We start from the raw sequence: 21,457 nt of genomic DNA on the forward strand, positions 1-21,457 counted from the left end.
ACGCGGCCTTGTGTCCATTGCACTTGTTAAATATTTCTGTAATTGCTTATTATTTGTTAAAAGAAATATCTCTCTGCATTTATTACTATATATACCAGGAGTGGGGTTCGAACCCACGAGGGCATCTGCCCATTGGGTCTTAAGTCCAACGCCTTAACCACTCGGCCATCCTGGTGATGATTTGTACTTATTGAATCATGTCAATCAAAAAATGTCCGTTGTGAATCACTCTCATCAAAAATATTGCATCACACCAAAAGTAGGATTGGAACCCACGTGGCCTTGTGTCCATTGCACTTGTGAAATATTTCGGTAATTGCTTATAAGTTGTTAAAGGAAATATCTTGCGTATTTATTTTTTCAAAACTTATCCAGCAGATTTCTGTTCTTCTCGGAGTCAAGTTTAAATCCAACCTTCCATACAAGTAGTACAGGATTCTGCACAGAAGTCGTAGTAAAGTGGAAACTGTCAAATATACCAGGAGTGGGGTTCAAACCCACGAGGGCATCTGCCCATTGGGTCTTAAGTCCAACGCCTTAACCACTCTGCCATCCTGGTGATGATTTGTACTTATTGAATCATGTCAATCAAAAAATGTCCGTTGTGAATCACTCTCATCAAAAATATTGCATCACACCAAAAGTAGGATTGGAACCCACGTGGCCTTGTGTCCATTGCACTTGTGAAATATTTCGGTAATTGCTTATAAGTTGTTAAAGGAAATATCTTGCGTATTTATTTTTTCAAAACTTATCCAGCAGATTTCTGTTCTTCTCGGAGTCAGGTTTAAATCCAACCTTCCATACAAGTAGTACAGGATTATGCGCAGAAGTCGTAGTAAAGTGGAAACTGTCAAATATACCAGGAGTGGGGTTCAAACCCACGAGGGCATCTGCCCATTGGGTCTTAAGTCCAACGCCTTAACCACTCGGCCATCCTGGTGATGATTTGTACTTATTTAATCATGTCAATCAAAAAATGTCCGTTGTGAATCACTCTCATCAAAAATATTGCAACACACCAAAAATAGGATTGGAACCCACGTGGCCTTGTGTCCATTGCACTTGTGAAATATTTCGGTAATTGCTTATAAGTTGTTAAAAGAAATATCTTGTGTATTTATTTTTTCGAAACTTATCCAGCAGATTTCTGTTCTTCTCGGAGACAGGTTTAAATCCAACCTTCCATACAAGTAGTACAGGATTATGCCCAGAAGTCGGAGTAAAGTGGAAACTGTCAAATACACCAGGAGTGGGGTTCGAACCCACGAGGGCATCTGCCCATTGGATCTTGAGTCCAACGCCTTAACCACTCAGCCATCCTGGTGCTGATTTGTACTTATTAAATGATGCCAATCAAAAAATGTCCGTTGTGAATCACTCTCACCAAAAAAATGGCAACACACCAAAAGTAGGATTGGAACCCACGCGGCCTTGTGTCCATTGCACTTGTGAAATATTTCGGTAATTGCTTATAAGTTGTTAAAAGAAATATCTCGTGAATTTATTTTTTCGAAACTTATCCAGCAGATTTCTGTTCTTCTCGGAGTCAGGTTTAAATCCAACCTTCCATACAAGTAGTACAGGATTATGCGCAGAAGTCGTAGTAAAGTGGAAACTGTCAAATATACCAGGAGTGGGGTTCGAACCCACGAGGGCATCTGCCCATTGGGTCTTAAGTCCAACGCCTTAACCACTCGGCCATCCTGGTGCTGATTTCTACTTATTGAATCATGTCAATCAAAAAATGTCCGTTGTGAATCACTCTCACCAAAAAAATGGCAAGACACCAAAAGTAGGATTGGAACCCACGCGGCCTTGTGTCCATTGCACTTGTTAAATATTTCTGTAATTGCTTATTATTTGTTAAAAGAAATATCTCTCTGCATTTATTATTATATATACCAGGAGTGGGGTTCGAACCCACGAGGGCATCTGCCCATTGGGTCTTAAGTCCAACGCCTTAACCACTCGGCCATCCTGGTGATGATTTGTACTTATTTAATCATGTCAATCAAAAAATGTCCGTTGTGAATCACTCTCATCAAAAATATTGCAACACACCAAAAATAGGATTGGAACCCACGTGGCCTTGTGTCCATTGCACTAGTGAAATATTTCGGTAATTGCTTATAAGTTGTTAAAAGAATTATCTTGTGTATTTATTTTTTCGAAACTTATCCAGCAGATTTCTGTTCTTCTCGGAGACAGGTTTAAATCCAACCTTTGATACAAGTAGTACAGGATTATGCGCAGAAGTCGGAGTAAAGTGGAAACTGTCAAATATACCAGGAGTGGGGTTCGAACCCACGAGGGCATCTGCCCATTGGATCTTGAGTCCAACGCCTTAACCACTCGGCCATCCTGGTGCTGATTTGTACTTATTAAATGATGCCAATCAAAAAATGTCCGTTGTGAATCACTCTCACCAAAAAAATGGCAACACACCAAAAGTAGGATTGGAACCCACGCGGCCTTGTGTCCATTGCACTTGTGAAATATTTCGGTAATTGCTTATAAGTTGTTAAAAGAAATATCTTGTGTATTTATTTTTTCGAAACTTATCCAGCAGATTTCTGTTCTTCTCGGAGTCAGGTTTAAATCCAACCTTCCATACAAGTAGTACAGGATAATGCGCAGAAGTCGTAGTAAAGTGGAAACTGTCAAATATACCAGGAGTGGGGTTGGAACCCACGAGGGCATCTGCCCATTGGGTCTTAAGTCCAACGCCTTAACCACTCGGCCATCCTGGTGCTGATTTCTACTTATTGAATCATGTCAATCAAAAAATGTCCGTTGTGAATCACTCTCACCAAAAAGATGGCAAGACACCAAAAGTAGGATTGGAACCCACGCGGCCTTGTGTCCATTGCACTTGTTAAATATTTCTGTAATTGCTTATTATTTGTTAAAAGAAATATCTCTCTGCATTTATTATTATATATACCAGGAGTGGGGTTCGAACCCACGAGGGCATCTGCCCATTGGGTCTTAAGTCCAACGCCTTAACCACTCGGCCATCCTGGTGCTGATTTCTACTTATTGAATCATGTCAATCAAAAAATGTCCGTTGTGAATCACTCTCACCAAAAAAATGGCAACACACCAAAAGTTGGATTGGAACCCACGCGGCCTTGTGTCCATTGCACTTGTTAAATATTTCTGTAATTGCTTATTATTTGTTAAAAGAAATATCTCTCTGCATTTATTATTATATATACCAGGAGTGGGGTTCGAACCCACGAGGGCATCTGCCCATTGGGTCTTAAGTCCAACGCCTTAACCACTCGGCCATCCTGGTGATGATTTGTACTTATTGAATCATGTCAATCAAAAAATGTCCGTTGTGAATCACTCTCATCAAAAATATTGCATCACACCAAAAGTAGGATTGGAACCCACGTGGCCTTGTGTCCATTGCACTTGTGAAATATTTCGGTAATTGCTTATAAGTTGTTAAAGGAAATATCTTGCGTATTTATTTTTTCAAAACTTATCCAGCAGATTTCTGTTCTTCTCGGAGTCAGGTTTAAATCCAACCTTCCATACAAGTAGTACAGGATTATGCGCAGAAGTCGTAGTAAAGTGGAAACTGTCAAATATACCAGGAGTGGGGTTCAAACCCACGAGGGCATCTGCCCATTGGGTCTTAAGTCCAACGCCTTAACCACTCGGCCATCCTGGTGATGATTTGTACTTATTGAATCATGTCAATCAAAAAATGTCCGTTGTGAATCACTCTCATCAAAAATATTGCATCACACCAAAAGTAGGATTGGAACCCACGTGGCCTTGTGTCCATTGCACTTGTGAAATATTTCGGTAATTGCTTATAAGTTGTTAAAGGAAATATCTTGCGTATTTATTTTTTCAAAACTTATCCAGCAGATTTCTGTTCTTCTCGGAGTCAGGTTTAAATCCAACCTTCCATACAAGTAGTACAGGATTATGCGCAGAAGTCGTAGTAAAGTGGAAACTGTCAAATATACCAGGAGTGGGGTTCAAACCCACGAGGGCATCTGCCCATTGGGTCTTAAGTCCAACGCCTTAACCACTCGGCCATCCTGGTGATGATTTGTACTTATTTAATCATGTCAATCAAAAAATGTCCGTTGTGAATCACTCTCATCAAAAATATTGCAACACACCAAAAATAGGATTGGAACCCACGTGGCCTTGTGTCCATTGCACTAGTGAAATATTTCGGTAATTGCTTATAAGTTGTTAAAAGAATTATCTTGTGTATTTATTTTTTCGAAACTTATCCAGCAGATTTCTGTTCTTCTCGGAGACAGGTTTAAATCCAACCTTCCATACAAGTAGTACAGGATTATGCGCAGAAGTCGGAGTAAAGTGGAAACTGTCAAATATACCAGGAGTGGGGTTCGAACCCACGAGGGCATCTGCCCATTGGATCTTGAGTCCAACGCCTTAACCACTCGGCCATCCTGGTGCTGATTTGTACTTATTAAATGATGCCAATCAAAAAATGTCCGTTGTGAATCACTCTCACCAAAAAAATGGCAACACACCAAAAGTAGGATTGGAACCCACGCGGCCTTGTGTCCATTGCACTTGTGAAATATTTCGGTAATTGCTTATAAGTTGTTAAAAGAAATGTCTCGTGAATTTATTTTTTCGAAACTTATCCAGCAGATTTCTGTTCTTCTCGGAGTCAGGTTTAAATCCAACCTTCCATACAAGTAGTACAGGATTATGCGCAGAAGTCTTAGTAAAGTGGAAACTGTCAAATATACCAGGAGTGGGGTTCGAACCCACGAGGGCATCTGCCCATTGGGTCTTAAGTCCAACGCCTTAACCACTCGGCCATCCTGGTGATGATTTGTACTTATTTAATCATGTCAATCAAAAAATGTCCGTTGTGAATCACTCTCATCAAAAATATTGCAACACACCAAAAATAGGATTGGAACCCACGTGGCCTTGTGTCCATTGCACTTGTGAAATATTTCGGTAATTGCTTATAAGTTGTTAAAAGAAATATCTTGTGTATTTATTTTTTCGAAACTTATCCAGCAGATTTCTGTTCTTCTCGGAGACAGGTTTAAATCCAACCTTCCATACAAGTAGTACAGGATTATGCCCAGAAGTCGGAGTAAAGTGGAAACTGTCAAATATACCAGGAGTGGGGTTCGAACCCACGAGGGCATCTGCCCATTGGATCTTGAGTCCAACGCCTTAACCACTCAGCCATCCTGGTGCTGATTTGTACTTATTAAATGATGCCAATCAAAAAATGTCCGTTGTGAATCACTCTCACCAAAAAAATGGCAACACACCAAAAGTAGGATTGGAACCCACGCGGCCTTGTGTCCATTGCACTTGTGAAATATTTCGGTAATTGCTTATAAGTTGTTAAAAGAAATATCTCGTGAATTTATTTTTTCGAAACTTATCCAGCAGATTTCTGTTCTTCTCGGAGTCAGGTTTAAATCCAACCTTCCATACAAGTAGTACAGGATTATGCGCAGAAGTCGTAGTAAAGTGGAAACTGTCAAATATACCAGGAGTGGGGTTCGAACCCACGAGGGCATCTGCCCATTGGGTCTTAAGTCCAACGCCTTAACCACTCGGCCATCCTGGTGCTGATTTCTACTTATTGAATCATGTCAATCAAAAAATGTCCGTTGTGAATCACTCTCACCAAAAAAATGTCAACACACCAAAAGTAGGATTGGAACCCACGCGGCCTTGTGTCCATTGCACTTGTGAAATATTTCGGTAATTGCTTATAAGTTGTTAAAAGAAATATCTTGTGTATTTATTTTTTCGAAACTTATCCAGCAGATTTCTGTTCTTCTCGGAGTCAGGTTTGAATCCAACCTTCCATACAAGTAGTACAGGATAATGCGCAGAAGTCGTAGTAAAGTGGAAACTGTCAAATATACCAGGCGTGGGGTTCGAACCCACGAGGGCATCTGCCCATTGGGTCTTAAGTCCAACGCCTTAACCACTCGGCCATCCTGGTGCTGATTTCTACTTATTGAATCATGTCAATCAAAAAATGTCCGTTGTGAATCACTCTCACCAAAAAAATGGCAAGACACCAAAAGTAGGATTGGAACCCACGCGGCCTTGTGTCCATTGCACTTGTTAAATATTTCTGTAATTGCTTATTATTTGTTAAAAGAAATATCTCTCTGCATTTATTATTATATATACCAGGAGTGGGGTTCGAACCCACGAGGGCATCTGCCCATTGGGTCTTAAGTCCAACGCCTTAACCACTCGGCCATCCTGGTGATGATTTGTACTTATTTAATCATGTCAATCAAAAAATGTCCGTTGTGAATCACTCTCATCAAAAATATTGCAACACACCAAAAATAGGATTGGAACCCACGTGGCCTTGTGTCCATTGCACTAGTGAAATATTTCGGTAATTGCTTATAAGTTGTTAAAAGAATTATCTTGTGTATTTATTTTTTCGAAACTTATCCAGCAGATTTCTGTTCTTCTCGGAGACAGGTTTAAATCCAACCTTCGATACAAGTAGTACAGGATTATGCGCAGAAGTCGGAGTAAAGTGGAAACTGTCAAATATACCAGGAGTGGGGTTCGAACCCACGAGGGCATCTGCCCATTGGATCTTGAGTCCAACGCCTTAACCACTCGGCCATCCTGGTGCTGATTTGTACTTATTAAATGATGCCAATCAAAAAATGTCCGTTGTGAATCACTCTCACCAAAAAAATGGCAACACACCAAAAGTAGGATTGGAACCCACGCGGCCTTGTGTCCATTGCACTTGTGAAATATTTCGGTAATTGCTTATAAGTTGTTAAAAGAAATGTCTCGTGTATTTATTTTTTCGAAACTTATCCAGCAGATTTCTGTTCTTCTCGGAGTCAGGTTTAAATCCAACCTTCCATACAAGTAGTACAGGATAATGCGCAGAAGTCGTAGTAAAGTGGAAACTGTCAAATATACCAGGAGTGGGGTTGGAACCCACGAGGGCATCTGCCCATTGGGTCTTAAGTCCAACGCCTTAACCACTCGGCCATCCTGGTGCTGATTTCTACTTATTGAATCATGTCAATCAAAAAATGTCCGTTGTGAATCACTCTCACCAAAAAGATGGCAAGACACCAAAAGTAGGATTGGAACCCACGCGGCCTTGTGTCCATTGCACTTGTTAAATATTTCTGTAATTGCTTATTATTTGTTAAAAGAAATATCTCTCTGCATTTATTATTATATATACCAGGAGTGGGGTTCGAACCCACGAGGGCATCTGCCCATTGGGTCTTAAGTCCAACGCCTTAACCACTCGGCCATCCTGGTGCTGATTTCTACTTATTGAATCATGTCAATCAAAAAATGTCCGTTGTGAATCACTCTCACCAAAAAAATGGCAAGACACCAAAAGTAGGATTGGAACCCACGCGGCCTTGTGTCCATTGCACTTGTTAAATATTTCTGTAATTGCTTATTATTTGTTAAAAGAAATATCTCTCTGCATTTATTATTATATATACCAGGAGTGGGGTTCGAACCCACGAGGGCATCTGCCCATTGGGTCTTAAGTCCAACGCCATAACCACTCGGCCATCCTGGTGATGATTTGTACTTATTTAATCATGTCAATCAAAAAATGTCCGTTGTGAATCACTCTCATCAAAAATATTGCAACACACCAAAAATAGGATTGGAACCCACGTGGCCTTGTGTCCATTGCACTAGTGAAATATTTCGGTAATTGCTTATAAGTTGTTAAAAGAATTATCTTGTGTATTTATTTTTTCGAAACTTATCCAGCAGATTTCTGTTCTTCTCGGAGACAGGTTTAAATCCAACCTTCGATACAAGTAGTACAGGATTATGCGCAGAAGTCGGAGTAAAGTGGAAACTGTCAAATATACCAGGAGTGGGGTTCGAACCCACGAGGGCATCTGCCCATTGGATCTTGAGTCCAACGCCTTAACCACTCGGCCATCCTGGTGCTGATTTGTACTTATTAAATGATGCCAATCAAAAAATGTCCGTTGTGAATCACTCTCACCAAAAAAATGGCAACACACCAAAAGTAGGATTGGAACCCACGCGGCCTTGTGTCCATTGCACTTGTGAAATATTTCGGTAATTGCTTATAAGTTGTTAAAAGAAATGTCTCGTGTATTTATTTTTTCGAAACTTATCCAGCAGATTTCTGTTCTTCTCGGAGTCAGGTTTAAATCCAACCTTCCATACAAGTAGTACAGGATAATGCGCAGAAGTCGTAGTAAAGTGGAAACTGTCAAATATACCAGGAGTGGGGTTGGAACCCACGAGGGCATCTGCCCATTGGGTCTTAAGTCCAACGCCTTAACCACTCGGCCATCCTGGTGCTGATTTCTACTTATTGAATCATGTCAATCAAAAAATGTCCGTTGTGAATCACTCTCACCAAAAAGATGGCAAGACACCAAAAGTAGGATTGGAACCCACGCGGCCTTGTGTCCATTGCACTTGTTAAATATTTCTGTAATTGCTTATTATTTGTTAAAAGAAATATCTCTCTGCATTTATTATTATATATACCAGGAGTGGGGTTCGAACCCACGAGGGCATCTGCCCATTGGGTCTTAAGTCCAACGCCTTAACCACTCGGCCATCCTGGTGCTGATTTCTACTTATTGAATCATGTCAATCAAAAAATGTCCGTTGTGAATCACTCTCACCAAAAAAATGGCAAGACACCAAAAGTAGGATTGGAACCCACGCGGCCTTGTGTCCATTGCACTTGTTAAATATTTCTGTAATTGCTTATTATTTGTTAAAAGAAATATCTCTCTGCATTTATTATTATATATACCAGGAGTGGGGTTCGAACCCACGAGGGCATCTGCCCATTGGGTCTTAAGTCCAACGCCATAACCACTCGGCCATCCTGGTGATGATTTGTACTTATTTAATCATGTCAATCAAAAAATGTCCGTTGTGAATCACTCTCATCAAAAATATTGCAACACACCAAAAATAGGATTGGAACCCACGTGGCCTTGTGTCCATTGCACTAGTGAAATATTTCGGTAATTGCTTATAAGTTGTTAAAAGAATTATCTTGTGTATTTATTTTTTCGAAACTTATCCAGCAGATTTCTGTTCTTCTCGGAGACAGGTTTAAATCCAACCTTCGATACAAGTAGTACAGGATTATGCGCAGAAGTCGGAGTAAAGTGGAAACTGTCAAATATACCAGGAGTGGGGTTCGAACCCACGAGGGCATCTGCCCATTGGATCTTGAGTCCAACGCCTTAACCACTCGGCCATCCTGGTGCTGATTTGTACTTATTAAATGATGCCAATCAAAAAATGTCCGTTGTGAATCACTCTCACCAAAAAAATGGCAACACACCAAAAGTAGGATTGGAACCCACGCGGCCTTGTGTCCATTGCACTTGTGAAATATTTCGGTAATTGCTTATAAGTTGTTAAAAGAAATGTCTCGTGTATTTATTTTTTCGAAACTTATCCAGCAGATTTCTGTTCTTCTCGGAGTCAGGTTTAAATCCAACCTTCCATACAAGTAGTACAGGATAATGCGCAGAAGTCGTAGTAAAGTGGAAACTGTCAAATATACCAGGAGTGGGGTTGGAACCCACGAGGGCATCTGCCCATTGGGTCTTAAGTCCAACGCCTTAACCACTCGGCCATCCTGGTGCTGATTTCTACTTATTGAATCATGTCAATCAAAAAATGTCCGTTGTGAATCACTCTCACCAAAAAGATGGCAAGACACCAAAAGTAGGATTGGAACCCACGCGGCCTTGTGTCCATTGCACTTGTTAAATATTTCTGTAATTGCTTATTATTTGTTAAAAGAAATATCTCTCTGCATTTATTATTATATATACCAGGAGTGGGGTTCGAACCCACGAGGGCATCTGCCCATTGGGTCTTAAGTCCAACGCCTTAACCACTCGGCCATCCTGGTGCTGATTTCTACTTATTGAATCATGTCAATCAAAAAATGTCCGTTGTGAATCACTCTCACCAAAAAAATGGCAAGACACCAAAAGTAGGATTGGAACCCACGCGGCCTTGTGTCCATTGCACTTGTTAAATATTTCTGTAATTGCTTATTATTTGTTAAAAGAAATATCTCTCTGCATTTATTATTATATATACCAGGAGTGGGGTTCGAACCCACGAGGGCATCTGCCCATTGGGTCTTAAGTCCAACGCCTTAACCACTCGGCCATCCTGGTGCTGATTTCTACTTATTGAATCATGTCAATCAAAAAATGTCCGTTGTGAATCACTCTCACCAAAAAAATGGCAACACACCAAAAGTTGGATTGGAACCCACGCGGCCTTGTGTCCATTGCACTTGTTAAATATTTCTGTAATTGCTTATTATTTGTTAAAAGAAATATCTCTCTGCATTTATTATTATATATACCAGGAGTGGGGTTCGAACCCACGAGGGCATCTGCCCATTGGGTCTTAAGTCCAACGCCTTAACCACTCGGCCATCCTGGTGATGATTTGTACTTATTGAATCATGTCAATCAAAAAATGTCCGTTGTGAATCACTCTCATCAAAAATATTGCATCACACCAAAAGTAGGATTGGAACCCACGTGGCCTTGTGTCCATTGCACTTGTGAAATATTTCGGTAATTGCTTATAAGTTGTTAAAGGAAATATCTTGCGTATTTATTTTTTCAAAACTTATCCAGCAGATTTCTGTTCTTCTCGGAGTCAGGTTTAAATCCAACCTTCCATACAAGTAGTACAGGATTATGCGCAGAAGTCGTAGTAAAGTGGAAACTGTCAAATATACCAGGAGTGGGGTTCAAACCCACGAGGGCATCTGCCCATTGGGTCTTAAGTCCAACGCCTTAACCACTCGGCCATCCTGGTGATGATTTGTACTTATTGAATCATGTCAATCAAAAAATGTCCGTTGTGAATCACTCCCATCAAAAATATTGCATCACACCAAAAGTAGGATTGGAACCCACGTGGCCTTGTGTCCATTGCACTTGTGAAATATTTCGGTAATTGCTTATAAGTTGTTAAAGGAAATATCTTGCGTATTTATTTTTTCAAAACTTATCCAGCAGATTTCTGTTCTTCTCGGAGTCAGGTTTAAATCCAACCTTCCATACAAGTAGTACAGGATTATGCGCAGAAGTCGTAGTAAAGTGGAAACTGTCAAATATACCAGGAGTGGGGTTCAAACCCACGAGGGCATCTGCCCATTGGGTCTTAAGTCCAACGCCTTAACCACTCGGCCATCCTGGTGATGATTTGTACTTATTTAATCATGTCAATCAAAAAATGTCCGTTGTGAATCACTCTCATCAAAAATATTGCAACACACCAAAAATAGGATTGGAACCCACGTGGCCTTGTGTCCATTGCACTTGTGAAATATTTCGGTAATTGCTTATAAGTTGTTAAAAGAAATATCTTGTGTATTTATTTTTTCGAAACTTATCCAGCAGATTTCTGTTCTTCTCGGAGACAGGTTTAAATCCAACCTTCCATACAAGTAGTACAGGATTATGCCCAGAAGTCGGAGTAAAGTGGAAACTGTCAATTATACCAGGAGTGGGGTTCGAACCCACGAGGGCATCTGCCCATTGGATCTTGAGTCCAACGCCTTAACCACTCGGCCATCCTGGTGCTGATTTGTACTTATTAAATGATGCCAATCAAAAAATGTCCGTTGTGAATCACTCTCACCAAAAAAATGGCAACACACCAAAAGTAGGATTGGAACCCACGCGGCCTTGTGTCCATTGCACTTGTGAAATATTTCGGTAATTGCTTATAAGTTGTTAAAAGAAATGTCTCGTGAATTTATTTTTTCGAAACTTATCCAGCAGATTTCTGTTCTTCTCGGAGTCAGGTTTAAATCCAACCTTCCATACAAGTAGTACAGGATTATGCGCAGAAGTCTTAGTAAAGTGGAAACTGTCAAATATACCAGGAGTGGGGTTCGAACCCACGAGGGCATCTGCCCATTGGGTCTTAAGTCCAACGCCTTAACCACTCGGCCATCCTGGTGCTGATTTCTACTTATTGAATCATGTCAATCAAAAAATGTCCGTTGTGAATCACTCTCACCAAAAAAATGGCAACACACCAAAAGTAGGATTGGAACCCACGCGGCCTTGTGTCCATTGCACTTGTTAAATATTTCTGTAATTGCTTATTATTTGTTAAAAGAAATATCTCTCTGCATTTATTATTATATATACCAGGAGTGGGGTTCGAACCCACGAGGGCATCTGCCCATTGGGTCTTAAGTCCAACGCCTTAACCACTCGGCCATCCTGGTGATGATGTGTACTTATTGAATCATGTCAATCAAAAAATGTCCGTTGTGAATCACTCTCATCAAAAATATTGCATCACACCAAAAGTAGGATTGGAACCCACGTGGCCTTGTGTCCATTGCACTTGTGAAATATTTCGGTAATTGCTTATAAGTTGTTAAAGGAAATATCTTGCGTATTTATTTTTTCAAAACTTATCCAGCAGATTTCTGTTCTTCTCTGAGTCAGGTTTAAATCCAACCTTCCATACAAGTAGTACAGGATTATGCGCAGAAGTCGTAGTAAAGTGGAAACTGTCAAATATACCAGGAGTGGGGTTCAAACCCACAAGGTCATCTGCCCATTGGGTCTTAAGTCCAACGCCTTAACCACTCGGCCTTCCTGGTGCTGATTTGTACTCATTGAATCATGTCAATCAAAAAATGTCCGTTGTGAATCACTCTCACCAAAAAAATGGCAACACACCAAAAGTAGGATTGGAACCCACGTGGCCTTGTGTCCATCGCACTTGTGAAATATGTCGGTAATTGCTTATAAGTTGTTAAAAGACATATCTTGTGTATTTATTTTTTCGATTCTTATACAGCAGAATTCTGTTCTTCTCGGAGACAGGTTTAAATCCAACCTTGCATACAAGTAGTACAGGATTATGCGCAGAAGTCGTAGTAAAGTGGAAACTGTCAAATATACCAGGAGTGGGGTTCGAACCCACGAGGGCATCTGCCCATTGGGTCTTAAGTCCAACGCCTTAACCACTCGGCCATCCTGGTGCTGATTTCTACTTGTTGAATCATGTCAATCAAAAAATGTCCGTTGTGAATCACTCTCACCAAAAAAATGGCAAGACACCAAAAGTAGGATTGGAACCCACGCGGCCTTGTGTCCATTGCACTTGTTAAATATTTCTGTAATTGCTTATTATTTGTTAAAAGAAATATCTCTCTGCATTTATTATTATATATACCAGGAGTGGGGTTCGAACCCACGAGGGCATCTGCCCATTGGGTCTTAAGTCCAACGCCTTAACCACTCGGCCATCCTGGTGATGTTTTGTACTTATTGAATCATGTCAATCAAAAAATGTCCGTTGTGAATCACTCTCATCAAAAATATTGCATCACACCAAAAGTAGGATTGGAACCCACGTGGCCTTGTGTCCATTGCACTTGTGAAATATTTCGGTAATTGCTTATAAGTTGTTAAAAGAAATATCTTGTGTATTTATTTTTTCGAAACTTATCCAGCAGATTTCTGTTCTTCTCGGAGACAGGTTTAAATCCAACCTTCCATACAAGTAGTACAGGATTATGCCCAGAAGTCGGAGTAAAGTGGAAACTGTCAAATATACCAGGAGTGGGGTTCGAACCCACGAGGGCATCTGCCCATTGGGTCTTAAGTCCAACGCCGTAACCACTCGGCCTTCCTGGTGCTGATTTGTACTTATTGAATCATGTCAATCAAAAAATGTCCGTTGTGAATCACTCTCACCAAAAAAATGGCAAGACACCAAAAGTAGGATTGGAACCCACGCGGCCTTGTGTCCATTGCACTTGTTAAATATTTCTGTATTTGCTTATTATTTGTTAAAAGACATATCTTGCGTATTTATTTTTTCGATTCTTATACAGCAGAATTCTGTTCTTCTCGGAGACAGGTTTAAATCCAACCTTGCATATAAGTAGTACAGGATTATGCGCAGAAGTCGTAGTAAAGTGGAAACTGTCAAATATACCAGGAGTGGGGTTCAAACACACGAGGGCATCTGCCCATTGGGTCTTAAGTCCAACGCCTTAACCACTCGGCCATCCTGGTGATGATTTGTACTTATTTAATCATGTCAATCAAAAAATGTCCGTTGTGAATCACTCTCATCAAAAATATTGCAACACACCAAAAGTAGGATTGGAACCCACGTGGCCTTGTGTCCATTGCACTTGTGACATTTTTCTGTATTTGCTTATTATTTGTTAAAAGATATATCTCTCTGCATTTATTATTATATATACCAGGAGTGGGGTTCGAACCCACGAGGGCATCTGCCCATTGGATCTTGAGTCCAACGCCTTAACCACTCGGCCATCCTGGTGCTGATTTGTACTTATTAAATGATGCCAATCAAAAAATGTCCGTTGTGAATCACTCTCACCAAAAAAATGGCAACACACCAAAAGTAGGATTGGAACCCACGCGGCCTTGTGTCCATTGCACTTGTGACATTTTTCTGTATTTGCTTATTATTTGTTAAAAGAAATATCTCTCTGCATTTATTATTATATATACCAGGAATGGGGTTCGAACCCACGAGGGCATCTGCCCATTGGGTCTTAAGTCCAACGCCTTAACCATTCGGCCATCCTGGTGCTGATTTGTACTTATTGAATCATGTCAATCAAAAATGTCCGTTGTGAATCACTCTCACCAAAAAAATGGCAACACACCAAAAGTAGGATTGGAACCCACGTGGCCTTGTGTCCATTGCACTTGTGAAATATTTCGGTAATTGCTTATAAGTTGTTAAAAGAAATATCTCGTGAATTTATTTTTTCGAAACTTATCCAGCAGATTTCTGTTCTTCTCGGAGTCAGGTTTAAATCCAACCTTCCATACAAGTAGTACAGGATTATGCGCAGAAGTCGTAGTAAAGTGGAAACTGTCAAATATACCAGGAGTGGGGTTCGAACCCACGAGGGCATCTGCCCATTGGGTCTTAAGTCCAACGCCTTAACCACTCGGCCATCCTGGTGCTGATTTCTACTTATTGAATCATGTCAATCAAAAAATGTCCGTTGTGAATCACTCTCACCAAAAAAATGGCAACACACCAAAAGTAGGATTGGAACCCACGCGGCCTTGTGTCCATTGCACTTGTTAAATATTTCTGTAATTGCTTATTATTTGTTAAAAGAAATATCTCTCTGCATTTATTATTATATATACCAGGAGTGGGGTTCGAACCCACGAGGGCATCTGCCCATTGGGTCTTAAGTCCAACGCCTTAACCACTCGGCCATCCTGGTGATGATGTGTACTTATTGAATCATGTCAATCAAAAAATGTCCGTTGTGAATCACTCTCATCAAAAATATTGCATCACACCAAAAGTAGGATTGGAACCCACGTGGCCTTGTGTCCATTGCACTTGTGAAATATTTCGGTAATTGCTTATAAGTTGTTAAAGGAAATATCTTGCGTATTTATTTTTTCAAAACTTATCCAGCAGATTTCTGTTCTTCTCTGAGTCAGGTTTAAATCCAACCTTCCATACAAGTAGTACAGGATTATGCGCAGAAGTCGTAGTAAAGTGGAAACTGTCAAATATACCAGGAGTGGGGTTCGAACCCACAAGGTCATCTGCCCATTGGGTCTTAAGTCCAACGCCTTAACCACTCGGCCATCCTGGTGCTGATTTGTACTCATTGAATCATGTCAATCAAAAAATGTCCGTTGTGAATCACTCTCACCAAAAAAATGGCAACACACCAAAAGTAGGATTGGAACCCACGTGGCCTTGTGTCCATCGCACTTGTGAAATATGTCGGTAATTGCTTATAAGTTGTTAAAAGACATATCTTGTGTATTTATTTTTTCGATTCTTATACAGCAGAATTCTGTTCTTCTCGGAGACAGGTTTAAATCCAACCTTGCATACAAGTAGTACAGGATTATGCGCAGAAATCGTAGTAAAGTGGAAACTGTCAAATATACCAGGAGTGGGGTTCGAACCCACGAGGGCATCTGCCCATTGGAGCTTAAGTCCAACGCCTTAACCACTCGGCCATCCTGGTGATGTTTTGTACTTATTGAATCATGTCAATCAAAAAATGTCCGTTGTGAATCACTCTCATCAAAAATATTGCATCACACCAAAAGTAGGATTGGAACCCACGTGGCCTTGTGTCCATTGCACTTGTGAAATATTTCGGTAATTGCTTATAAGTTGTTAAAAGAAATATCTTGTGTATTTATTTTTTCGAAACTTATCCAGCAGATTTCTGTTCTTCTCGGAGACAGGTTTAAATCCAACCTTCCATACAAGTAGTACAGGATTATGCCCAGAAGTCGGAGTAAAGTGGAAACTGTCAAATATACCAGGAGTGGGGTTCGAACCCACGAGGGCATCTGCCCATTGGGTCTTAAGTCCAACGCCGTAACCACTCGGCCTTCCTGGTGCTGATTTGTACTTATTGAATCATGTCAATCAAAAAATGTCCGTTGTGAATCACTCTCACCAAAAAAATGGCAAGACACCAAAAGTAGGATTGGAACCCACGCGGCCTTGTGTCCATTGCACTTGTTAAATATTTCTGTATTTGCTTATTATTTGTTAAAAGACATATCTTGCGTATTTATTTTTTCGATTCTTATACAGCAGAATTCTGTTCTTCTCGGAGACAGGTTTAAATCCAACCTTGCATATAAGTAGTACAGGATTATGCGCAGAAGTCGTAGTAAAGTGGAAACTGTCAAATATACCAGGAGTGGGGTTCAAACACACGAGGGCATCTGCCCATTGGGTCTTAAGTCCAACGCCTTAACCACTCGGCCATCCTGGTGATGATTTGTACTTATTTAATCATGTCAATCAAAAAATGTCCGTTGTGAATCACTCTCATCAAAAATATTGCAACACACCAAAAGTAGGATTGGAACCCACGTGGCCTTGTGTCCATTGCACTTGTGACATTTTTCTGTATTTGCTTATTATTTGTTAAAAGAAATATCTCTCTGCATTTATTATTATATATACCAGGAATGGGGTTCGAACCCACGAGGGCATCTGCCCATTGGGTCTTAAGTCCAACGCCTTAACCATTCGGCCATCCTGGTGCTGATTTGTACTTATTGAATCATGTCAATCAAAAATGTCCGTTGTGAATCACTCTCACCAAAAAAATGGCAACACACCAAAAGTAGGATTGGAACCCACGTGGCCTTGTGTCCATTGCACTTGTGAAATATTTCGGTAATTGCTTATAAGTTGTTAAAAGAAATATCTCGTGAATTTATTTTTTCGAAACTTATCCAGCAGATTTCTGTTCTTCTCGGAGTCAGGTTTAAATCCAACCTTCCATACAAGTAGTACAGGATTATGCGCAGAAGTCGTAGTAAAGTGGAAACTGTCAAATATACCAGGAGTGGGGTTCGAACCCACGAGGGCATCTGCCCATTGGGTCTTAAGTCCAACGCCTTAACCACTCGGCCATCCTGGTGCTGATTTCTACTTATTGAATCATGTCAATCAAAAAATGTCCGTTGTGAATCACTCTCACCAAAAAAATGGCAACACACCAAAAGTAGGATTGGAACCCACGCGGCCTTGTGTCCATTGCACTTGTTAAATATTTCTGTAATTGCTTATTATTTGTTAAAAGAAATATCTCTCTGCATTTATTATTATATATACCAGGAGTGGGGTTCGAACCCACGAGGGCATCTGCCCATTGGGTCTTAAGTCCAACGCCTTAACCACTCGGCCATCCTGGTGATGATGTGTACTTATTGAATCATGTCAATCAAAAAATGTCCGTTGTGAATCACTCTCATCAAAAATATTGCATCACACCAAAAGTAGGATTGGAACCCACGTGGCCTTGTGTCCATTGCACTTGTGAAATATTTCGGTAATTGCTTATAAGTTGTTAAAGGAAATATCTTGCGTATTTATTTTTTCAAAACTTATCCAGCAGATTTCTGTTCTTCTCTGAGTCAGGTTTAAATCCAACCTTCCATACAAGTAGTACAGGATTATGCGCAGAAGTCGTAGTAAAGTGGAAACTGTCAAATATACCAGGAGTGGGGTTCAAACCCACAAGGTCATCTGCCCATTGGGTCTTAAGTCCAACGCCTTAACCACTCGGCCATCCTGGTGCTGATTTGTACTCATTGAATCATGTCAATCAAAAAATGTCCGTTGTGAATCACTCTCACCAAAAAAATGGCAACACACCAAAAGTAGGATTGGAACCCACGTGGCCTTGTGTCCATCGCACTTGTGAAATATGTCGGTAATTGCTTATAAGTTGTTAAAAGACATATCTTGTGTATTTATTTTTTCGATTCTTATACAGCAGAATTCTGTTCTTCTCGGAGACAGGTTTAAATCCAACCTTCCATACAAGTAGTACAGGATTATGCCCAGAAGTCGGAGTAAAGTGGAAACTGTCAATTATACCAGGAGTGGGGTTCGAACCCACGAGGGCATCTGCCCATTGGATCTTGAGTCCAACGCCTTAACCACTCGGCCATCCTGGTGCTGATTTGTACTCATTGAATCATGTCAATCAAAAAATGTCCGTTGTGAATCACTCTCACCAAAAAAATGGCAACACACCAAAAGTAGGATTGGAACCCACGTGGCCTTGTGTCCATCGCACTTGTGAAATATGTCGGTAATTGCTTATAAGTTGTTAAAAGACATATCTTGTGTATTTATTTTTTCGATTCTTATACAGCAGAATTCTGTTCTTCTCGGAGACAGGTTTAAATCCAACCTTGCATACAAGTAGTACAGGATTATGCGCAGAAATCGTAGTAAAGTGGAAACTGTCAAATATACCAGGAGTGGGGTTCGAACCCACGAGGGCATCTGCCCATTGGAGCTTAAGTCCAACGCCTTAACCACTCGGCCATCCTGGTGATGTTTTGTACTTATTGAATCATGTCAATCAAAAAATGTCCGTTGTGAATCACTCTCATCAAAAATATTGCATCACACCAAAAGTAGGATTGGAACCCACGTGGCCTTGTGTCCATTGCACTTGTGAAATATTTCGGTAATTGCTTATAAGTTGTTAAAAGAAATATCTTGTGTATTTATTTTTTCGAAACTTATCCAGCAGATTTCTGTTCTTCTCGGAGACAGGTTTAAATCCAACCTTCCATACAAGTAGTACAGGATTATGCCCAGAAGTCGGAGTAAAGTGGAAACTGTCAAATATACCAGGAGTGGGGTTCGAACCCACGAGGGCATCTGCCCATTGGGTCTTAAGTCCAACGCCGTAACCACTCGGCCTTCCTGGTGCTGATTTGTACTTATTGAATCATGTCAATCAAAAAATGTCCGTTGTGAATCACTCTCACCAAAAAAATGGCAAGACACCAAAAGTAGGATTGGAACCCACGCGGCCTTGTGTCCATTGCACTTGTTAAATATTTCTGTATTTGCTTATTATTTGTTAAAAGACATATCTTGCGTATTTATTTTTTCGATTCTTATACAGCAGAATTCTGTTCTTCTCGGAGACAGGTTTAAATCCAACCTTGCATATAAGTAGTACAGGATTATGCGCAGAAGTCGTAGTAAAGTGGAAACTGTCAAATATACCAGGAGTGGGGTTCAAACACACGAGGGCATCTGCCCATTGGGTCTTAAGTCCAACGCCTTAACCACTCGGCCATCCTGGTGATGATTTGTACTTATTTAATCATGTCAATCAAAAAATGTCCGTTGTGAATCACTCTCATCAAAAATATTGCAACACACCAAAAGTAGGATTGGAACCCACGTGGCCTTGTGTCCATTGCACTTGTGACATTTTTCTGTATTTGCTTATTATTTGTTAAAAGAAATATCTCTCTGCATTTATTATTATATATACCAGGAATGGGGTTCGAACCCACGAGGGCATCTGCCCATTGGGTCTTAAGTCCAACGCCTTAACCATTCGGCCATCCTGGTGCTGATTTGTACTTATTGAATCATGTCAATCAAAAATGTCCGTTGTGAATCACTCTCACCAAAAAAATGGCAACACACCAAAAGTAGGATTGGAACCCACGTGGCCTTGTGTCCATTGCACTTGTGAAATATTTCGGTAATTGCTTATAAGTTGTTAAAAGAAATGTCTCGTGAATTTATTTTTTCGAAACTTATCCAGCAGATTTCTGTTCTTCTCGGAGTCAGGTTTAAATCCAACCTTCCATACAAGTAGTACAGGATTATGCGCAGAAGTCGTAGTAAAGTGGAAACTGTCAAATATACCAGGAGTGGGGTTCGAACCCACGAGGGCATCTGCCCATTGGGTCTTAAGTCCAACGCCTTAACCACTCGGCCATCCTGGTGCTGATTTCTACTTATTGAATCATGTCAATCAAAAAATGTCCGTTGTGAATCACTCTCACCAAAAAAATGGCAACACACCAAAAGTAGGATTGGAACCCACGCGGCCTTGTGTCCATTGCACTTGTTAAATATTTCTGTAATTGCTTATTATTTGTTAAAAGAAATATCTCTCTGCATTTATTATTATATATACCAGGAGTGGGGTTCGAACCCACGAGGGCATCTGCCCATTGGGTCTTAAGTCCAACGCCTTAACCACTCGGCCATCCTGGTGATGATGTGTACTTATTGAATCATGTCAATCAAAAAATGTCCGTTGTGAATCACTCTCATCAAAAATATTGCATCACACCAAAAGTAGGATTGGAACCCACGTGGCCTTGTGTCCATTGCACTTGTGAAATATTTCGGTAATTGCTTATAAGTTGTTAAAGGAAATATCTTGCGTATTTATTTTTTCAAAACTTATCCAGCAGATTTCTGTTCTTCTCTGAGTCAGGTTTAAATCCAACCTTCCATACAAGTAGTACAGGATTATGCGCAGAAGTCGTAGTAAAGTGGAAACTGTCAAATATACCAGGAGTGGGGTTCAAACCCACAAGGTCATCTGCCCATTGGGTCTTAAGTCCAACGCCTTAACCACTCGGCCATCCTGGTGCTGATTTGTACTCATTGAATCATGTCAATCAAAAAATGTCCGTTGTGAATCACTCTCACCAAAAAAATGGCAACACACCAAAAGTAGGATTGGAACCCACGTGGCCTTGTGTCCATCGCACTTGTGAAATATGTCGGTAATTGCTTATAAGTTGTTAAAAGACATATCTTGTGTATTTATTTTTTCGATTCTTATACAGCAGAATTCTGTTCTTCTCGGAGACAGGTTTAAATCCAACCTTCCATACAAGTAGTACAGGATTATGCCCAGAAGTCGGAGTAAAGTGGAAACTGTCAATTATACCAGGAGTGGGGTTCGAACCCACGAGGGCATCTGCCCATTGGATCTTGAGTCCAACGCCTTAACCACTCGGCCATCCTGGTGCTGATTTGTACTTATTAAATGATGCCAATCAAAAAATGTCCGTTGTGAATCACTCTCACC

General features: G+C 40.5%; 61 non-coding genes and 1 pseudogene across 61 annotated transcripts; 1 reads left to right on the forward strand and 61 right to left on the reverse strand.

Moving 5' to 3' along the window:
• Nucleotides 1-21,457, forward strand: part of LOC117746380 — a 144,657-nt pseudogene that overhangs the window by 77,850 nt on the left and 45,350 nt on the right.
• On the reverse strand, nt 93-175 carry trnal-uaa. Its single transcript has one exon. It is a non-coding gene; the product is annotated as a tRNA-Leu (tRNA).
• Nucleotides 477-559, reverse strand: trnal-uaa. The gene has a single exon. It is a non-coding gene; the product is annotated as a tRNA-Leu (tRNA).
• On the reverse strand, nt 861-943 carry trnal-uaa. Its single transcript has one exon. It is a non-coding gene; the product is annotated as a tRNA-Leu (tRNA).
• Nucleotides 1,245-1,327, reverse strand: trnal-caa. The gene has a single exon. It is a non-coding gene; the product is annotated as a tRNA-Leu (tRNA).
• trnal-uaa lies at nt 1,629-1,711 on the reverse strand. The gene has a single exon. It is a non-coding gene; the product is annotated as a tRNA-Leu (tRNA).
• trnal-uaa lies at nt 1,903-1,985 on the reverse strand. The gene has a single exon. It is a non-coding gene; the product is annotated as a tRNA-Leu (tRNA).
• Nucleotides 2,287-2,369, reverse strand: trnal-caa. The gene has a single exon. It is a non-coding gene; the product is annotated as a tRNA-Leu (tRNA).
• On the reverse strand, nt 2,671-2,753 carry trnal-uaa. The gene has a single exon. It is a non-coding gene; the product is annotated as a tRNA-Leu (tRNA).
• trnal-uaa lies at nt 2,945-3,027 on the reverse strand. The gene has a single exon. It is a non-coding gene; the product is annotated as a tRNA-Leu (tRNA).
• trnal-uaa lies at nt 3,219-3,301 on the reverse strand. Its single transcript has one exon. It is a non-coding gene; the product is annotated as a tRNA-Leu (tRNA).
• On the reverse strand, nt 3,603-3,685 carry trnal-uaa. The gene has a single exon. It is a non-coding gene; the product is annotated as a tRNA-Leu (tRNA).
• Nucleotides 3,987-4,069, reverse strand: trnal-uaa. The gene has a single exon. It is a non-coding gene; the product is annotated as a tRNA-Leu (tRNA).
• Nucleotides 4,371-4,453, reverse strand: trnal-caa. Its single transcript has one exon. It is a non-coding gene; the product is annotated as a tRNA-Leu (tRNA).
• Nucleotides 4,755-4,837, reverse strand: trnal-uaa. Its single transcript has one exon. It is a non-coding gene; the product is annotated as a tRNA-Leu (tRNA).
• trnal-caa lies at nt 5,139-5,221 on the reverse strand. Its single transcript has one exon. It is a non-coding gene; the product is annotated as a tRNA-Leu (tRNA).
• trnal-uaa lies at nt 5,523-5,605 on the reverse strand. Its single transcript has one exon. It is a non-coding gene; the product is annotated as a tRNA-Leu (tRNA).
• Nucleotides 5,907-5,989, reverse strand: trnal-uaa. The gene has a single exon. It is a non-coding gene; the product is annotated as a tRNA-Leu (tRNA).
• On the reverse strand, nt 6,181-6,263 carry trnal-uaa. Its single transcript has one exon. It is a non-coding gene; the product is annotated as a tRNA-Leu (tRNA).
• On the reverse strand, nt 6,565-6,647 carry trnal-caa. The gene has a single exon. It is a non-coding gene; the product is annotated as a tRNA-Leu (tRNA).
• trnal-uaa lies at nt 6,949-7,031 on the reverse strand. The gene has a single exon. It is a non-coding gene; the product is annotated as a tRNA-Leu (tRNA).
• On the reverse strand, nt 7,223-7,305 carry trnal-uaa. Its single transcript has one exon. It is a non-coding gene; the product is annotated as a tRNA-Leu (tRNA).
• Nucleotides 7,497-7,579, reverse strand: trnal-uaa. The gene has a single exon. It is a non-coding gene; the product is annotated as a tRNA-Leu (tRNA).
• trnal-caa lies at nt 7,881-7,963 on the reverse strand. Its single transcript has one exon. It is a non-coding gene; the product is annotated as a tRNA-Leu (tRNA).
• trnal-uaa lies at nt 8,265-8,347 on the reverse strand. The gene has a single exon. It is a non-coding gene; the product is annotated as a tRNA-Leu (tRNA).
• On the reverse strand, nt 8,539-8,621 carry trnal-uaa. The gene has a single exon. It is a non-coding gene; the product is annotated as a tRNA-Leu (tRNA).
• trnal-uaa lies at nt 8,813-8,895 on the reverse strand. Its single transcript has one exon. It is a non-coding gene; the product is annotated as a tRNA-Leu (tRNA).
• On the reverse strand, nt 9,197-9,279 carry trnal-caa. Its single transcript has one exon. It is a non-coding gene; the product is annotated as a tRNA-Leu (tRNA).
• On the reverse strand, nt 9,581-9,663 carry trnal-uaa. The gene has a single exon. It is a non-coding gene; the product is annotated as a tRNA-Leu (tRNA).
• Nucleotides 9,855-9,937, reverse strand: trnal-uaa. The gene has a single exon. It is a non-coding gene; the product is annotated as a tRNA-Leu (tRNA).
• Nucleotides 10,129-10,211, reverse strand: trnal-uaa. The gene has a single exon. It is a non-coding gene; the product is annotated as a tRNA-Leu (tRNA).
• Nucleotides 10,403-10,485, reverse strand: trnal-uaa. The gene has a single exon. It is a non-coding gene; the product is annotated as a tRNA-Leu (tRNA).
• Nucleotides 10,787-10,869, reverse strand: trnal-uaa. The gene has a single exon. It is a non-coding gene; the product is annotated as a tRNA-Leu (tRNA).
• On the reverse strand, nt 11,171-11,253 carry trnal-uaa. Its single transcript has one exon. It is a non-coding gene; the product is annotated as a tRNA-Leu (tRNA).
• On the reverse strand, nt 11,555-11,637 carry trnal-caa. Its single transcript has one exon. It is a non-coding gene; the product is annotated as a tRNA-Leu (tRNA).
• Nucleotides 11,939-12,021, reverse strand: trnal-uaa. The gene has a single exon. It is a non-coding gene; the product is annotated as a tRNA-Leu (tRNA).
• Nucleotides 12,213-12,295, reverse strand: trnal-uaa. The gene has a single exon. It is a non-coding gene; the product is annotated as a tRNA-Leu (tRNA).
• On the reverse strand, nt 12,981-13,063 carry trnal-uaa. The gene has a single exon. It is a non-coding gene; the product is annotated as a tRNA-Leu (tRNA).
• On the reverse strand, nt 13,255-13,337 carry trnal-uaa. Its single transcript has one exon. It is a non-coding gene; the product is annotated as a tRNA-Leu (tRNA).
• On the reverse strand, nt 13,639-13,721 carry trnal-uaa. The gene has a single exon. It is a non-coding gene; the product is annotated as a tRNA-Leu (tRNA).
• On the reverse strand, nt 14,023-14,105 carry trnal-uaa. Its single transcript has one exon. It is a non-coding gene; the product is annotated as a tRNA-Leu (tRNA).
• trnal-caa lies at nt 14,297-14,379 on the reverse strand. Its single transcript has one exon. It is a non-coding gene; the product is annotated as a tRNA-Leu (tRNA).
• Nucleotides 14,571-14,653, reverse strand: trnal-uaa. Its single transcript has one exon. It is a non-coding gene; the product is annotated as a tRNA-Leu (tRNA).
• trnal-uaa lies at nt 14,954-15,036 on the reverse strand. The gene has a single exon. It is a non-coding gene; the product is annotated as a tRNA-Leu (tRNA).
• On the reverse strand, nt 15,228-15,310 carry trnal-uaa. The gene has a single exon. It is a non-coding gene; the product is annotated as a tRNA-Leu (tRNA).
• Nucleotides 15,612-15,694, reverse strand: trnal-uaa. The gene has a single exon. It is a non-coding gene; the product is annotated as a tRNA-Leu (tRNA).
• trnal-uaa lies at nt 15,996-16,078 on the reverse strand. The gene has a single exon. It is a non-coding gene; the product is annotated as a tRNA-Leu (tRNA).
• On the reverse strand, nt 16,380-16,462 carry trnal-uaa. The gene has a single exon. It is a non-coding gene; the product is annotated as a tRNA-Leu (tRNA).
• On the reverse strand, nt 16,764-16,846 carry trnal-uaa. Its single transcript has one exon. It is a non-coding gene; the product is annotated as a tRNA-Leu (tRNA).
• Nucleotides 17,038-17,120, reverse strand: trnal-uaa. The gene has a single exon. It is a non-coding gene; the product is annotated as a tRNA-Leu (tRNA).
• Nucleotides 17,421-17,503, reverse strand: trnal-uaa. Its single transcript has one exon. It is a non-coding gene; the product is annotated as a tRNA-Leu (tRNA).
• trnal-uaa lies at nt 17,695-17,777 on the reverse strand. Its single transcript has one exon. It is a non-coding gene; the product is annotated as a tRNA-Leu (tRNA).
• Nucleotides 18,079-18,161, reverse strand: trnal-uaa. The gene has a single exon. It is a non-coding gene; the product is annotated as a tRNA-Leu (tRNA).
• Nucleotides 18,463-18,545, reverse strand: trnal-caa. Its single transcript has one exon. It is a non-coding gene; the product is annotated as a tRNA-Leu (tRNA).
• On the reverse strand, nt 18,847-18,929 carry trnal-uaa. The gene has a single exon. It is a non-coding gene; the product is annotated as a tRNA-Leu (tRNA).
• trnal-uaa lies at nt 19,231-19,313 on the reverse strand. Its single transcript has one exon. It is a non-coding gene; the product is annotated as a tRNA-Leu (tRNA).
• trnal-uaa lies at nt 19,615-19,697 on the reverse strand. Its single transcript has one exon. It is a non-coding gene; the product is annotated as a tRNA-Leu (tRNA).
• trnal-uaa lies at nt 19,889-19,971 on the reverse strand. The gene has a single exon. It is a non-coding gene; the product is annotated as a tRNA-Leu (tRNA).
• Nucleotides 20,272-20,354, reverse strand: trnal-uaa. Its single transcript has one exon. It is a non-coding gene; the product is annotated as a tRNA-Leu (tRNA).
• On the reverse strand, nt 20,546-20,628 carry trnal-uaa. The gene has a single exon. It is a non-coding gene; the product is annotated as a tRNA-Leu (tRNA).
• trnal-uaa lies at nt 20,930-21,012 on the reverse strand. Its single transcript has one exon. It is a non-coding gene; the product is annotated as a tRNA-Leu (tRNA).
• On the reverse strand, nt 21,314-21,396 carry trnal-caa. The gene has a single exon. It is a non-coding gene; the product is annotated as a tRNA-Leu (tRNA).

The sequence above is a fragment of the Cyclopterus lumpus genome, chromosome 17 (genome assembly GCF_009769545.1).
Source record: "Cyclopterus lumpus isolate fCycLum1 chromosome 17, fCycLum1.pri, whole genome shotgun sequence".
NCBI classification, from domain to species: domain Eukaryota; kingdom Metazoa; phylum Chordata; class Actinopteri; order Perciformes; family Cyclopteridae; genus Cyclopterus; species Cyclopterus lumpus.